A 17,364-nucleotide genomic window follows, 5' to 3' on the forward strand; every position below is an offset into this window, starting at 1 on the left:
GCAATATGGGTATCAAACGAAAGGAGTTAATGAGTATTTTAAGAGGGAGTGGGCCTTAGTTCTATAGGTGGACGCCTTTTCGAGATATCGCCATAAAGATGGACCAGGTGTGACTCTAGAATGCGTTTGTACGATATGGGTATCAAATGAAAGGTGCTAATGAGTATTTTAAGAGGGAGTGGGCCTTTCTGGACCAGGGGTGACTCTAGACTTTGTTTGTACGATATGGGTATCAAATGAAAGGTGTTAACGAGTATTTTTAAAAGGGAGTGGACCTTCGTTCTATAGGTGTTCGCCTTTTCGAAATATCGCCATAAAATGAACGAGAATGAGTTTGTACGATATGGGTATGAAAATAAAAGTATTAATGAGAGTTTTAAAAGGGAGCGGTGGTAGTTGTATATGTGACGGCGTTTTCCAGATATCGACCAAAATGTGGACCAGGGTGACCCAGAACATCATCTGTTGGATACCGCTAATTTATTTATATATGTAATACCTGCCAAGATTTTAAGGGTTTTTTATTTCGCCCTGCAGAACTTTTTCATTTTCTTCTACTTAATATGGTAGGTGTCACAACCATTTTATAAAGTTTTTTCTAAAGTTATATTTCGCGTCAATAAAACAATCCAATTACCTTACCATGTTTCATCCCTTTTTTCGTATTTGGTATAGAATTATGGCATTTTTTCATTTTTCGTAATTTTGGATATCGAAAAAGTGGGCGTGGTCATAGTCGGATTTCGTTCATTTTTCATACCAAGATAAAGTGAGTTCAGGTAAGTACGTGAACTGAGTTTAGTAAAGATATATCGACTTTTGCTCAAGTTATCGTGTTAACGGCCATGCGGAAGGACAGACGGACGACTGTGTATAAAAACTGGGCGTGGCATAAACCGATTTCGCCCATTTTCACAGAAAAGAGTTAACACCATAAAGTCTATGCCCCTACCAAATTTCAAAAGGATTGGTTAATTTTTGTTCGACTTATGGCGTTAAAAGTATCCTAGACAAATTAAATGAAAAAGGGCGGAGCCACGCCCATTTTTAAATTTTCTTTTATTTTTGTATTTTGCTGCACCATATCATTACTGGAGTTGAATCTTGACATAATTAACTCATATACTGTAGAGATATTAAATTTTTTGTTAAAATTTTACTTTAAAAAAAATTTTTTTTTGCAAGTAGGCGTGGTCCTTCTCCGATTATGCTCATTTTTATTAAGCGTACATATAGTAATAAGAGTAACGTTCCTGCCAAATTTCATCATGATATCTTCAACGGCTGCCAAATTACAGCTTGCAAAATTTTAAATTACCTTCCTTTAAAAGTGGGCGGTGCCACGCCCATTGTCCAAAATTTTATTAATTTTCTATTTTGCGTCATAAGTTCAACTCATCTACCAAGTTTCGTCGCTTTATCGGTCTTTTGTAATGAATTATCGCACTTTTTCGGTTTTTCGAAATTTTCGATATCGAAAAAGTGGGCGTGGTTATAGTCCGATATCGTTCATTTTAAATAGCGATCTGAGATGAATGCTCAGGAACCTACATACCAAATTTCATCAATATACCTTAAAATTTACTCAAGTTATCGTGTTAACGGACGGACGGACGGACATGGCTCAATCAAATTTTTTTTCGATCCTGATTATTTTGATATATGGAAGTCTATATCTATCTCGATTCCTTTATATATGTACAACCAACCGTTATCCAATCAAACTTAATATACTCTGTGAGCTCTGCTCAACTGAGTATAAAAAATGTATCCAATATTATCAACATTTGGCTTTCTACGCATATGAATTAGTCTTTCCATGCGTCTTATTAATTATTTGAAATTTATATTAATCACAACTCAATTAAAATTTATTGAGTAGTTTCTGTTTTCAAAAAAAAAAAAAGGAAAAAACATCCTAAAACCTAACCTAACCTTACAGCTGGAATTAAGTGATTGGTCAGATTTAAGCACTTTAACCATAACCTAGCTCTGATCAGCTTTCTCGTTCTTTATCTATTTAAAAATAAATATTTATCAATAAAAACAATATTATTTTACCCGTATAAATTGAACTGTGCATTTTTAAATGGGTGTACCCGGCCTCTTTGCTTTTACCCTTTGCAAAATACTTTTAATGACATAAGTCGAACAAAAATCTCCTAATCCGAACGAAATTTGGTATAAAAATTTTTTTATAGCTACAACTGTTTGCTCTGAAAATGAGTGAAATCGGCTGAAAGCAACTCCAATTTGCATAGCTAGATAAAAAAAACCTTGGGCGGAACTTTTGTTATTATCTTTATTGTTCCTTTATATATTTATTTTAAAATAAACAGTTTTTGTAGGGAAATCCCCATATCTGAAGGAAAATCGCATTTTTACCCGCTCAAGTTCATTTTTTTTTTTTTTTCAAAAAATATGCTTTCATTTTCCAACTTTTAGAGCAGTTTTCTGAAATCAACTTGAAAATTTATTTGCCCTTTAAACACAAATTTTTGTTCACAAAAAAAAATTTTTTTTTTCGGACGAATAATGTTAATTGAATTGAATGAATTATGTTAGTAAGGCTGAACATTTTTTGTATTTGAACTTGTTGCATAATTGAGAAATATTTTTATCGCCCTTTCCAAATTTCTTAAGTATTTGTGGATCGCATTTCTTAGGAACGTATCAACCTGCCAAATCTATCAACATAAATACTTCTTTTCGAAGAAGTCAAAGCAACGTAATACATGCATACATATTTATAATTATATCACTATATGTATGTACATATGTATAAATTAGTATTTGTTTACATTTTAACATACTCATCTATGTAAACAAAAATATATTTTTACGTAGCTTGAGGTATGCATAAATAAGTATATAAACCAGTGGTGCACAACGTCTACATAGCTTCGAATACAAACGCAACTTGTGTTGTAGTAGTGTGTGTTTATATGGAGAATGTTTGGGCATAGAATTCTCGCATGAGATTTTTACTGCTTGAGGTACAAGCAAGATCCTACTGACTGTTTGCTTTACTGAATGCTTATCGCTGCGCTCACACGACATGTAAGTGAACGCCGAAATGTTTTCCGAAGCTCCTCGAGTGCACCCCTGGTATAAGCACAAGGATTAATATATGTATATATATATGGGTATGTATATATATGTACTTAGATTTATGAACTGTTACATATGTACGAATGTGCACATACTTCTTTACACAAATGTAATCTGTTGTTCTTACAAGTATTTACCAACGCGGCATCATCACCTCAAAGACAACATCAAACCCTTCACAATTGGGCATACCAAACACTTTAGCTCAATAAATGCCACTCCTTGTATACATTTTATCTTACTCACTCTCTTGGCAATCGCTTTTATTCTACTTTTTTTTGCAATCCTTCTTATGTCTGATACCTAAACTTACATATATTAAAGCACTTAAATATTTTATTGCGGATTTTATAGCTATTCGAAAAATTACGAAATCTGTTAAGATTTTAAGATATACAAAAAATGAAATAAATGCAAGGCGCGTTCACCTCCGAAGATTTTGGAGGTTAGGGTTTTAGGCCGAGCTTCACTTCCAATTTTCGTCGTGCTCCTTTTAATTTTTCCTACAAATTAGTGGGACGGGACCTACAGGCAAATGAATTTTCACTGAGAAGCTTTCCAAGACAAAAATGCACTCGGATTGTTTGCCAGATATCTGCCGAGGGGCGACCCCGCTTAGCAAAAACTTTTTCTAATTAAACAAGTAAGGAAGGCTAAGTTCGGGTGTAACCGAACATTACATACTCAGTTGAGAGCTATGGAGACAAAATAAGGAAAATCACCATGTAGGAAAATGAACCTAGGGTAACCCTGGAATGTGGTTGTATGACATGTGTATCAAATGGAAGATATTAAAGAGTATTTTAAGAGAGAGTAGGCCATAGTTCTATGGATGGACGCTATTTAGGGATATCGCCATAAAGGTGGACCAAGGCTGACTCTAGAATGTGTTTGTACGATATGGGTATCAAATGAAAGGTGATAATGAGTATTTTAAAAGGGAATGGGCTTTAGTTCTATAGGTGAACGCCTTTTCGAGAAATGCCCATAAAGGTGGACCAGGGGCGACTCTAGAATATGTTTGTACGATATGGGTATCAAATGAAAGCTGTTAATGAGTATTTTGAAAAGGAATGATCCTTAGTTCCCTAGGTGGACGCCGTTTCGAGATATCGCCATAAAGGTGGACCAGGGGTGTCTCTAGTTGTACGATATGGGAATCAAATGAAAGGTGTTACTGAGCGTTTTAAGAGGGAGTGGGCATTAGGTCTATAGCTGGACGCCTTTTCGAAATGTCGCCATTAGGGTGGGCCAGGGGTGACTCTAGAATGTGTTTGTACGATATGGGTATCAAACGAAAGGTGTTACTGAGCATTTTAAGAGGGAGTGGGCACTAGGTCCATAGGTGGACGCCTTTTCGAGATATCGCCATTAGGGTGGGCCAGGGGTGACTCTGGAATGTGTTTGTACGATATGGGTATCAAATGAAAGGTGGTAATGAGTATTTTAAAAGGGAGCAATCCTTAGTTCTATAGGTGGACGCCTTTTCGAGATATCGCCATAAAGGTGGACCAAGTGTGACTCTAGAATGTTTGTACGATATGGGTATCAAACGAAAGGTGTTACTGAGCATTTTAAGAGGGAGTGGGCACTAGGTCTATAGGTGGACGCCTTTTCGAGATATCGCCATTAGGGTGGGCCAGGGGTGACTCTAGAATGTTTGTACGATATGGGTATCAAACGAAAGGTGTTACTGAGCATTTTAAGAGAAAGTGGGCATTAGGTCTATAGGTGGGCGCCTTTTCGAGATATCGCCATTAGGGTGGGCCAGGGTGACTCTAGAATGTGTTTGTACGATATGGGTACCAAACGAAAGGTGGTAATGAGTATTTTAAAAGGGAGTAATCCTCAGTTCTATAGGTGGACGCCTTTTCGAGATATCGCCATAAAGGTTGACCAAGGGTGACTCTAGAATGTTTGTACGATATGGGTATCAAACGAAAGGTGTTACTGAATATTTTAAGAGGGAGTGGGCATTAGGTCTATAGGTGGACGCCTTTTCGAGATATCGCCATTAGGGTGGGCCAGGGGTGACTCTAGAATGTTTGTACGATATGGGTATCAAACGAAAGGTGTTACTGAGCATTTTAAGAGGGAGTGGGCATTAGGTCTATAGGTGGACGCCTTTTCGAGATATCGCCATTAGGGTGGGCCAGGGGTGACTCTAGAATGTTTGTACGATATGTGTATCAAAGGAAAGGTGTTACTGAGCATTTTAAGAGGGAGTGGACATTAGGTCTATAGGTGGACGCCTTTTCGAGATATCGCCATTAGGGTGGGCCAGGGGTGACTCTAGAATGTTTTTACGATATGGGTATCAAACGAAAGGTGTTACTGAGCATTTTAAGAGGGAGTGGGCATTAGGTCTATAGGTGCACGCCTTTTCGAGATATCGCCATTAGAGTAGGCCAGGGTTGACTCTAGAATGTGTTTGTACGATATGGATATCAAATTAAAGGTGTTAATGAGGGTTTTAAAAGCGAGTGGCCCTTAGATGTATATGTGAAGGCGTTCTCGCGATATCGACCAAATGTGGATCAGGTGATCCCGAAAATCATCTGTCGGGTACTGCTAATTTATTTATATATTCAATAACACTAACATTATTCCTGCCAAGATTCCAAGGGCTGTTGATTTCGCCTTGTAGAACTTTTTCATTTTCTTCTACTTAATATGGTAGGTGTCACACCCATTTTACAAAGTTTTTTCCAAAGTTATATTTTGCGTCAATAAACCAATCCAGTTACCATGTTTCATCCCTTTTTTCGTATTTGGTATAGAATTATGGCATTTTTTTAATTTTTCGTAATTTTCGATATCGATAAAGTGGGCGTGGTTATGGTTGGATTTCGGCCATTTTTTATACCAAGATAAAGTGAGTTCACATAAGTACGTGGGCTAAGTTTAGTAAAGATATATCGGTTTTTGCTCAAATGATTGTGTTAACGGCCGAGCGGAAGGACAGACGGTGGACTGTGTATAAAAACTGGGCGTGGCTTCCACCGATTTCGCCCATTTTCACAGAGAACAGTTAACGTCATAGAATCTATGCTCCTACCAAATTTCAAAAGGATTGGTAAATTTTTGTTCGACTTATGGCATTAAAAGTATTCTAGACACACTAAATGAAAATGGGCAGAGCCACGCCCATTTTGAAATTTTCTTTTATTTTTGTATTTTTGTTGCATCATATCATTACTGGAGTTGAATTTTGACTTAATTTACTTATATACAGTAAAGATATTACATTTTTTGTTAAAATTAAATTTTTTTTAAAAAGTGGGCGTGTTCTTCATCCAATTTTGCTAATTTTTATTTAGCACATATATAGTAATAGTAGTAACGTTCCTGCCAAATTTCATCATGATATCTTCAACGACTGCCAAATTACAGCTTGCAAAACTTTTAAATTACCTTCTTGTAAAAGTGGGCGGTGCCACGCCCATTGTCCAAAATCTTACTAGTTTTCTATTCTGCGTCATAACGTCAACCCATCTACCAAGTTTCATCGCTTTAACCGCCTTTGGCAATGAATTATCGCATTTTTTCGGTTTTTCGAAATTTCGATATCGAAAAAGTGGGCGTGGTTATAGTCCGATATCGTTCATTTTAAATAGCGATCTGAGATGAGTGCTCAGAAACCTACATACCAAATTTCATCAAGATACCTCAAAATTTACTCAAGTTATCGTGTTAACGGACGGACGGACGGACGGACGGACGGACGGACATGGCCCAATCAAATTTTTTTTGGATCCTGATTATTTTGATATATGGAAGTCTATATCTATCTCGATTCCTTTATATATGTACAACCAACCGTTATCCAATCAAACTTAATATACTCTGCGAGCTCTGCTCAACTGAGTATAAAAAAGCTGTTTTATGTTGCGTTGCCCGGGGATTGAACCCAAGTTTTTTGGTGTGGTAAGTGGAGACCCTCTCACCACACCACAGTGCCTACGGGTTCAAGGTGTAAAAGAAATATTTATCGTTATTCATGAGAGAATGTTAAAGTTTGCTTATGACAAAATTTGTACATAAAACCAACTGAGATTACGTAAGCTTAAACTGGCCGCTACCGCACAGAGAATGTGTCCAAAGTGCTACCATAAATTATTTGATGAACAAACGAAGAATCCAAATAAGGGCCAGTACTTATGTTATGGAATATCTGCCTCTTGGAAAATACTAGAAGTTTGCAAGGACGTAGCCTCATAAAGTCGAAGCCTTGATCTGGCGAGCGCAAATCAGGAATACCGAACGTGCTCAACCCTTTCTTTCTGCAGCTCGTACTTTCTACATGTGCCGTTACTGACGAGGCCTAATTTTTAGGCATGTGACGCCAGAATACAGCGTCCAGTTGGTGTGCCCATCGTGGATCTCTTTGCACATTATCTTAGAAGTTTCCCAGCCCCAGGCTTCTGTTCATGCCTTTCCCGCAACTCCTGTCTCCTTTTCGTTTCTGCTAAACGGATTGCGAAATTTACCATCAATTCAGCAACTGCTTCACACTTCTTTGTCAACATATGGGCCTTTTATTTACCTTTTATGCCTTACTGACCGGGAACCCAGTAAAGATATATGTTCTCTCCTGAGCGAAAGTTTACTAATAATTGTTTGCATTTCAGAACACTTCTTGATGAAATACTGTGTGAGATTATTGCCTTAATAGCAGTCTGACTATCAATATATATATTGACCTGATTACATCTTAAGCACACTTCCTCCAAAATGTCTGGTGCTTTCTTAAGTGCTATAGTTTTCTCCTAAAAGACGCTGTATCAATCTGGCAACCTGTAGGATCTATTTATGTCTGTATCGACACAGTAAACAGCAGACCCGACCACTCTCATTAATTTCGAAACATCGCTATACGCGTGTATAATATGATCTGCCATTTCTGCACCCTGGCACTAACCTTCTTACTTAACTGTGTCCCCAATGTCTCTTTTGAAGCTCAGACATGGGGCCATATATTCTGTCGTACAAGTCGCTCATCATACCTGTGCTGATGTATGCCTCGGAATCATGTACGGTTTCGAGAGAAGATAAGATCGTGCTTCAAGTGTTGGAGAGAAGGTTCTATTCTGCACCTCCCATTGTGCTCCCAATTAGCGGCAGTTATGGCGAAACAGGAAAAGCTGACGTGACTTTTTACGAAACAATCAAAACCACTTAGGCGGTTAAGCGCCAGTTAATGTTGAGTGCTATAAATTTTTTGAGTAGTTTCGCTTATGACTGCAGGGTAGTATTACAAATTTCTGTTTCAGCGCTAATGTAACAAATAAGAACTTGTTCGATGGTAGCTGGATTTTCGCCAGTTCGGAAATATAGAAAACGTAGCGCAACGGTGAACAGTTTGCTCCATCTAGGATACCGCCATGTTAAATTCGCCATTTGAAACCATATCAAAATGATTGGGAGTGATCTAGTAGTGTTTCCGAATGCACAAAAAGTGCGCAAGTTCAGAACTAGACATTTTATCTGACTGAGTTCTTCAATTTGTTGTTAAATTTCTTTTTAATTTCGCAGTTATTAACTTTATAACCAGTGCATAGCTTACATTTTGAAGTCAATTCAAAGTTAGTTACTTTCTAAGTCAATAATAAATTAGTCTTTTTTAAAACTTAATAAATTCAATCAACGATCTAAAATAGAAACAAATAAGTATTTGGAATTCGTGACATCCAATGCTTTAATGTACATCTAGGCTCTATCAGCTCTTGTCTTATAATTTCCAATTTAAATATCTGTCAGCAAATTTTTGGGTTCCTTAAATTTTCAAAAAAGTATTAAACTTTAAAATGTTTTTTCTTCTTTTACTTTCTACTGTCACACGTTGACGTATATTTAATGCCTCATTTACTTAGTTGTTTACAACTTTTTGTTCAACGGAATCGAGTGATTCTGACAGGTTAATTTTTATGTTTTGTTAATTAATCTTCGCTCATCAGGTGCTTATTTAAGCACGGGTTTCGACGTTTTTATATGAGTGGGTGGGATTGTTCTTTAGATAAATGTTTGAAACTTTAAAATTGATATTCTTTTTAAGGCTGGGTGCGAGTTGACCTAAATTGTAGGTACCTAAACTAATATTCCACTGAAACTTTCCAGCACTGCAACAATTTAGGAAAAAAACTGTCAAAACTGTGCGAGTTCATTTGGCAACAAATTGTTGTTTGTTTATACAAACAATACAAAAGTGTAGTTTGCTCAGGAATACATGCTTCTGCAGGTCAGGTGTCATGGCAGGAAAAGTATCCTCAGATCCCAGAACAAAAAAAATTCAGCGCCTCCCCCTAATTGGACGCTTGCTTCCATCTCAGGTTGAACAAGGATACATTGGGAATGCCCCAAATAACTAATTTTAGGGAAGCGGTGCAGGCGATGATAACCACATATACAACTGCTGAATCTGAACCAGCGTTGAAGACCAAGGATCTAATTTTTATTCCGCCAGCGTTAACGCCAATCTATTTGACACCATCACTACACCTTTCAACTATTGATCGGACACCACCGCAGTCGAATCATCGTCCTCTTGTCAATAAAGTAGCTATAATTAGTGCACAAGCGCATTCTATTGGCATATACATATGTAATAATCAAAAAAAAACTTAATAAAATAAAAAAAATCTATTTTATTTTCTTCTTCAAATTTGAAATTTCAATTTAGTTTGAAAAGTATGCTCAAAATAATTCTAAATTTTTTCTTTTGCACTGCCTGTCGACAGTCTCCAGTGATTTAGGTTTTTTGTCACTTTAGGTAGCAATTTAGGCAAACTCGCACACAGCCTAAACTTCTGTTTTATTTCAAAGGAATACAGTTTCAATTTGTTGGTATACATATTTATGCATACGCAGTTTGCGAATTCAATGATTTATCAATTTACCCTAAACCACTTATGTGCTTCTGGATCTAAGCAAGTAGCGTCATCCGATAGAATTTTTTAATAACTGAGAGGAGACAAACAATTTTTACTAACGTTTCAGGAGAAAAACCCGAAGAAAAATCAACGCATCGAGACTGGAAATATATAATTTTTCTTCAGTCATTGTATGGAATATACTGAGCGGTAGTCGCAAGCATTTTAATTCATGCACATCGTTATAAACTTATTGAATTAGCAACAAAAGAAGGTTAAGATAGGTTAAACTGGCTGGTCCATGAGAACTTATAATGCTATCAGAAGTTTGTGCAACGACTAAACTAAAACCACCCATTTTAAAATCAGAAGCTATGTTATAAAATAACTCCGTCCTCTTGGTAAACATTAGAAGCTGTCTGGGACCTGTGCTACTTGTTGTTTTTAGATGTGATATCTATAGCACTCCTAAGAGCTCTGGTTTTAGCCTTGCAAGCATAGGGCAGGATAATAAAATGTACTCGATCGTTTCCTCCTCTTACTCGCACTACCCACATATGATATAACTGAATATGCCTTATTTAACCGTCCTGTTCATAGATGGGTACCCGGGTACCTTTTGCATATTCAAAAGCCATTTTTACATAATCTAAAAAAAAAAAAACGAGCTAAAATTTTGTGATATCCTATGGGAATAAGTTTTCTACAAAATGGAGAGAACATTTTTTCAAATATAATTTCATAAAGGTAATTTTTTTAATAAATTATTTTTTTATTACTAGTTTTCATGACTGGGATACCCAGGTACCACTAGTAGTTCTCACGTAAATAATATGTGATTACATTTTAAATTAATAAATAGCATGAAAAGGGTTATAAGTTTTCAAATCTTAATACTCAGGACATTTATTTTTAAATGACTAAGGCAAATTGGTTTTCCATAAGTGCTGCATACTCTCTGAACTGACTTGTGATACCCGGGTACCCAGCCATGCGAACTAAGAAGACAAATTATTTATGAACAGGAAGGTTAAAAGCATGTGACGCCAAAATCAGTGTTCAATCAGAATATCATTTATGGACCACTGTACAAAACGAAAAAACTCGTAAAATTTCTTAGTAAAAAGTTGATTTTATGTCAAAATTTTCGAGTTAATTGAATTTTTGTTGCTGCTGTTTTAAGTACTGAACTTTAATCTTTTGAAAACCGGAATGACACAATTCCATACTATGTTCAGGCAGAAAAATAATTATTATTTTTTATTAAGTCTTTGAGTTTGCTTCTCATACAATTATACTATGTTTCCACAATTTATATTTTACAGTTTCTTTCTTTTACTTGTATATTTTGCAAATTCAGTTTTCGTAAGAGATGCTAGTATCAAGTTGTCAAGCCGTAGACTTGCCGTAAAATAAGAGAGGAAGAGTTTCCAGAGACTTTTTTATAATTGTCCTTGCTAAGCTTACTTCCTAGACTTTAGTTGCGTGTCACCTTTGCCATTTTGGTCAATTTTCATGCTCCAGGTTACTGAATCCCTTCAAGGTGGTTTAGCTTAGGCATGAATTCCATACAGGCCTACTAATTTGGATATTTTGGCATCCTCGATGGAATTTTGAAACTGGAGTTTCTCTATATTTATGCTTATCTGGGGGTTTGTTGGTTCGCCGCTTCGATTTTTCTAGCAATAGAATACTTCCGACAGGATTTTATCACCACTAGTTGCCTGCAATTGAGCTTCGCAGGCTGCTGAATACACTGATGAGAGAATGGGCTGATGACAAATGCACTGGTATGTATCGACTACCCATTAATGCAGTAAATTAGCCTACAGCTAGCAGCTGTGAGTACTATCTAAAAGTAAAAGTATGCTATTTAAGTGGCCACCAATTTCATTTCCTTCCAAATCCGAACCTATTTGATTTAAAGTCAGTAAAGTTAAAAAGTTAGTGTCCATAAAGATTTTTAAAACAAAGCGGCTCCGATTGGCACAATATTTAAAACAGCCAACCAGTATTTTATAAGAAGATTATATACTATATGGGTGATAAAAATAAATAGCCACACAGAATGTGGGAGAGAAAAAAGTGAAAGTCAAAATTTATAGCGATATGCGTGAGAGAAATAGAGACAGAATTAATGAAATGTAGAACAGCAAAAGCAGGGGAAGGTAGGAACTCAGAACATATTACTGAAGTCTACCCAAACAATTTTATTGTAAGCATAAGCCGATTATTGAAGCGCTGGAGCAGAGAGACCAAGAGTTCAAACACCCCTTTTAGCTATGCCAAAGTTTCATATCTTTTTGGGAATAATGTATTTATATCACATAAATTATATATTTTAGCGAATATCTTATATAGTTCCCTATTCCGTATTGGATTGGACATGCCGACAAAGTTTTTTAATAACTCCGGACCCAGAAACGAGCAATGAATTTATGTTCGCGGCATTGTTGTGAAAATAACGTTCCTCGGCTACATTCAATGTTCCACGAAATTAAATTGTCCTTAAAATTTTATACAAACCGTTTGAAAGTGCAATCATTTCTTCCACAACTATTTTTTTAATTTTTCCCGGTATTTACTTGCGATACATACGTATTAATACACTTCCTACTTATCAATACGAACAGAGCAATACGTGTAGCATACTTTTAGACAGACACCCTTTTAACGTGTTTGGAGTTCTGTTGTAGATGCCTAGCGTGCCTAAAAGTAGACTTCAAACTGAAGAAAACTTGTATGCAGAAAATATCGCAGACCTTATACAATTTAAAGACCAATACAACAAATCACATACGGAGCCTTCCTTAAAATAAAACTATAGAAAATTATTAACACTTTATACTTTCTTATGTAATAAAAAACAAGTTTTCGTGACTAAAAAGCGCAGTGAATAAAGCAGAAGAATGTGATTTTACTTTCAAATACGAGTGTCTCAAAACTAGAACGAACTTAAAAATAATAACACCGATTTAAGATGCAGCTTATCAAAAGCAGTTAAAAAAGTATTGGGAGTCAATTCACGTTCTCTGATGTGATAAAATTACAAACAAAAAAAAACATACAAAAATTTATTCAAATGTATGAAAATTCGTATTTATTTTTTCACTTAACAGAACGTGAATTGGCACCCTGGCCCAGCTCTGACTTTAGATTTCCCTCTGTAGAAAAACTAAAAAATTTGTTTAAAATACCAGAAGGTCCAATTTTTCATTGATTTGAAAGCTCTGCGCGTAAAGTTAAACAGAAGCAACGCTAAAGTCCGACACATTTTTGATCGAGAAATTAGCCCGAAAATTTTCAAAAGCATTTGGTACGCTAAATCTGAATCTGGAGTCAGAATTAAATTAAATTTATGTGTTTTATTCACATGACAAATTAGTATTTCATAAGATTGATGGGTGGGACTACGAAATGACTCGCCTAGGTAAACAGATGACTTTACTTTTCTGTTTAAGACGAACTATAAAAAGATTTTCAAAATTTACTGAGAAACTAAGATACAATTTCTACGGTTAGGTAACTTATATATTTAAAAAAAAAAAAAAAACAGAATTTATAAGCCCATATGGATTGTGACGGGTGCGAAATGTTTCTTTGGCCGCACTAACTGTTTGAATAAATTTCAATTAAATGCTTATGCTATAAATATTTTTTCTTTTAATATTTCATAAACCACAAAAGCTTGATAAAAAAGTATTCCTATATGAATGGTTTAACGGCTTCCGGGTTTTCGTGCCTAAAAAGGCAATCATTTAACTCCGGTTTTTTATCCGTAGTGTCCTTTTTAGCGGAGTGACCCATATAAAGTTTGAGAGTTCAACTATTTTCCTTTAATATCCTTAGTGTCTTTTTTGGCGGAATTAGCCATTTAAAGTTTGAAAGTAAAACTCTTTTCTTTTCAAAAGACTCCCTCTGTTATTTGAGATATTGTTTTCCAAATTGTATTAGGCTTGAGATATTTTCTTCAAAAACATATTTTCACTAATTTGAAGTCTAGTTTTAGGCACGTTGTCACTTAATTACGGCATATAGGCGAGCCATACCTGTTTGAAAAAAATTAAATTATCCGAATAGGTAAGTGAAAAAATTTGATTTTTATCTGCTGTACAACTCCAAACTCAATAAAATAAAATCTGCCTGAAAGAACGTAGAATAAAAAAAATTCATATCAATATATCAAAAGTATATATCAGAAAAATTTATAAATCGTTTGTGAGATAAAAGACTGTGCTCTCAAATGGTATATGTAGGTTTTTGAGGCACGTTAATTTTCATGGTAAAATCGCGCATTAAATGCAGGCAAGGCACGTACATTTATGTAAGAATACCAGGAAAACAAAAACCAAAAGAAATAATCTGTAGACATTTCGAAAAGTATTGGCTGATTTTGGGTCTGGATCTTTTTTTTTTTAATTTTGTAGAAATGTGTAATCAACAACGGGGTTGTCCCTCCAAATACTGGTTTTGAGGATATTTCGGAAATTTCTAGAACATATTTAATTAATTTTTTTCGTCACACAGTTTATTTTTTTTTTTAATTACATTCCTGATCGATGCAGCGATAATTTGGTATTTCTTTAACTACACAAATTTAATAAATTTAAATTTTTTTGTTTTTTCATTTGTAATGGTATATAAATAAAATCCTATGGTTTCATGTCTATCAAATATTGAAACATAAATATCTTACCGTCTAACAAAGAAACAATTAATCACCAATATTGCCTCTCACATCACAATTACTCGTTCACTCAGCTGTGAATAAGAAAAACGTTTTCTTGTCTCCACAAAAAACACTTTCAATTTCTTTTGCACCCGCAACAACACAACATTTACAGGCTTAATACCTTCACGCGAATACATTTCATGTTGCGTACATATAGGCGCTCACGTACAAACAACTTTCAAATAAATTTTTTTGTTCGTTTTTCATTTTCGCTTGAAAAACTATGCAATACAACTGCTTTGTTTTCATTGAATATGGATACGTATATACAAACTCGTATAAATGTACAAAGTAAAGTCCACCATAAATTGTGAATAAGCACTCGGAGACGCCTGAAAGTAGCACAGCATAAGAGCACAACAATGAAATAAGACAACAACGTGACATTGGCCGCCACTGGCAGAGGATGAATTCGGCTGAGGCGAAAGCCTAGCCCAAATTTTTCACAATTTTTTTTCCAATGCTGTATTGGTATTTGTTAGAATCTGCTTTTTTGGTGCAAGCAAAAAGGAAGAGAAGTAAATTATTTTTGCACAACAAAATACATAATTTTATTATTTTTTTTTTAAGTTATTTGCACCGAACACAACACTTACTGTTTTACTCAAGATTTATAGATACAGCAAATACTGTTACGCCTAAGAGTATGCACTGATTTTTCAATATTCAAAATTCTGGGCACGTTTTTCTTCTTAATTTTTTTTTTTTCTTATATATTTTGATAATTCTTTTCTCACTTTTAAACTTCACACCATTTCGCAAGCCATTTCACTACCAACGCGTTCGCTCACAAAACGTATTACCGACGGCTACTACGACACTTTTTCGGCATATGTGCTTACTGGGCAACAGTTCAAATGAAACTAGTTGCAATACGGCTGTTGGTGATGCGATTGCTCACATTTCGTCATTCGTGGTTAACGTCGGTCATATGTGCATGGCCACGATACTCGCCCTGTTTTGTTGGATGCTGGCTGGCTGCGTTCGGTGACGCTGTCCATTGTTAGCTATGTTGTTTTTGCTGCTGTAAAATATTAGGCGTTTTACATACGCATGTAACACAGAAAAGTTTTCGAACTCTCATTCGAAAGAAAATCAAAACAAAACAAAAATACAAAACTCAAGCAGTACCACAGACAACACGATTGAGCTACGAGAATAAGCTAACGTTCAACGTAGTATGTACGTGAAATTATTCGTATAACAAAAGTTTCATCAGAAAAGTATGCCACTAAACATGAGCCGGTGAAGTTTTCAATTAAGGTATAGTAGCCATATTCGCATATGGCTTAGTATTCGTTTTGCGAATGTGTGCAAACTCAGATTCGTTGCGAGATGCTGAGAGCACTCCGAAATTCTGCAATAAAGAGTATAAGTAACTAAATTCTCTTAACTTTCTGCGAATATTTTATTTCATTAAAATTGCTTGTGCAAGCTTTTAGTTATTCGCTTATACTATTCTCATTGCGCTTGCGCTAAAGCTTTACCATTTTTTTTTTTTCATATATTTGTATGTAAATAAATATTTTTGACTGCATTACAACTGAACTGCTTGAACCAAACCTAAACATATACATCTTATGTGTGTGTGCAGGTTTAAGATTTCAGTCTAAGGCGCCTTAATGTAGGCTAAATATTTTTGCAGCCGTAGCTCATTGTAAACAAACAGAAAAAGATCTGCGAAAGCATGAAAACAATAACACACAACTCTATTGAAACATAATCCAAAATTCAACTATTATTTTCCTACATAAATTATTTATGGAACAACTTCCTGTATTCACCATAGCTAGCTCTAAGCCATAGCTGAGCATTAATAAAAATACTTGGTATTTGTAATTGGCCTATTACAAATACTTGGTAATACAAAAAACGTTATTTTCAAGTACAAATACTTTTAACACGTACTTCGTAAAGATATATTATGTTCTAATATGTTATCAATTATTGCAATTACTTTCCATTCTTTTCAATTACACAGGCCGACAAAATTTAAAAAAACTCCACACCTAGATGAGTCGTGCTCGTTTAAATTTTTTCCTACAGATTAGCGGGACGGGATCTACATATCTTCACGCCAACTCCGAGCAACGTCTGCAAGGCAAATGAGTTCTCAATGGTTTCAACCAATTTGTGTAGCACACTTTCAGTCAGACTTTCGTTAGTTAAGTTTGGAGATGTGTATCAGATGAAGCGGTCTATATAATTCCTTTTAAATTTATTGTCTCGTTTAATTGGTTAATTACAAATTTAGATCTAATAGAAAGGATGTTGCTAATCCGACTAAATGCACTTATTTTGTGTCTAACGTGCCTAAAAGTATACTTGACATTTGTAGAAAAAAAACTTGGTATGGCGAGAACATTGGAAACCTAATACATACTAAGAAAGAGCAATATCTCAGACGGCAAAACCATCCTCCTACAAAAATAATTTCATTTGCAAGAAAAATAGCTGTACTTTCAAATCTTCTAACTGGCTTTATAATAAAAGGAAGCTTCCATCACGTAAAAGTGTAATGAGTTTAGCGGCAAATATGTTTTTTAGTATTTTCATTTAAAAATATGTCGAAAACCATAAATAATTAAAAAATTCGTAAACAGATTGGGATTCAACATTATAATGGCCCTAAAAGGAGTTATTATTTTCACC

At 35.3% G+C, this 17,364-nt stretch overlaps 1 protein-coding gene across 1 annotated transcript in view; it reads right to left on the minus strand.

The window, feature by feature from the left end:
• The window catches only part of kek6 (kekkon 6), a 661,827-nt gene extending 645,924 nt beyond the window's left edge, over window positions 1-15,903 (minus strand). Inside the window, exon 1 of the mRNA XM_067784755.1 lies at window positions 14,677-15,903. The gene's annotated coding sequence lies outside the window, so the exon portion shown is untranslated. The remainder of the gene's footprint in view (window positions 1-14,676) is intronic.
• Window positions 15,904-17,364: the final 1,461 nt, after the last annotated feature.

This window comes from Eurosta solidaginis, chromosome 4 (assembly GCF_040869045.1).
Source record: "Eurosta solidaginis isolate ZX-2024a chromosome 4, ASM4086904v1, whole genome shotgun sequence".
Lineage (NCBI taxonomy): Eukaryota > Metazoa > Arthropoda > Insecta > Diptera > Tephritidae > Eurosta > Eurosta solidaginis.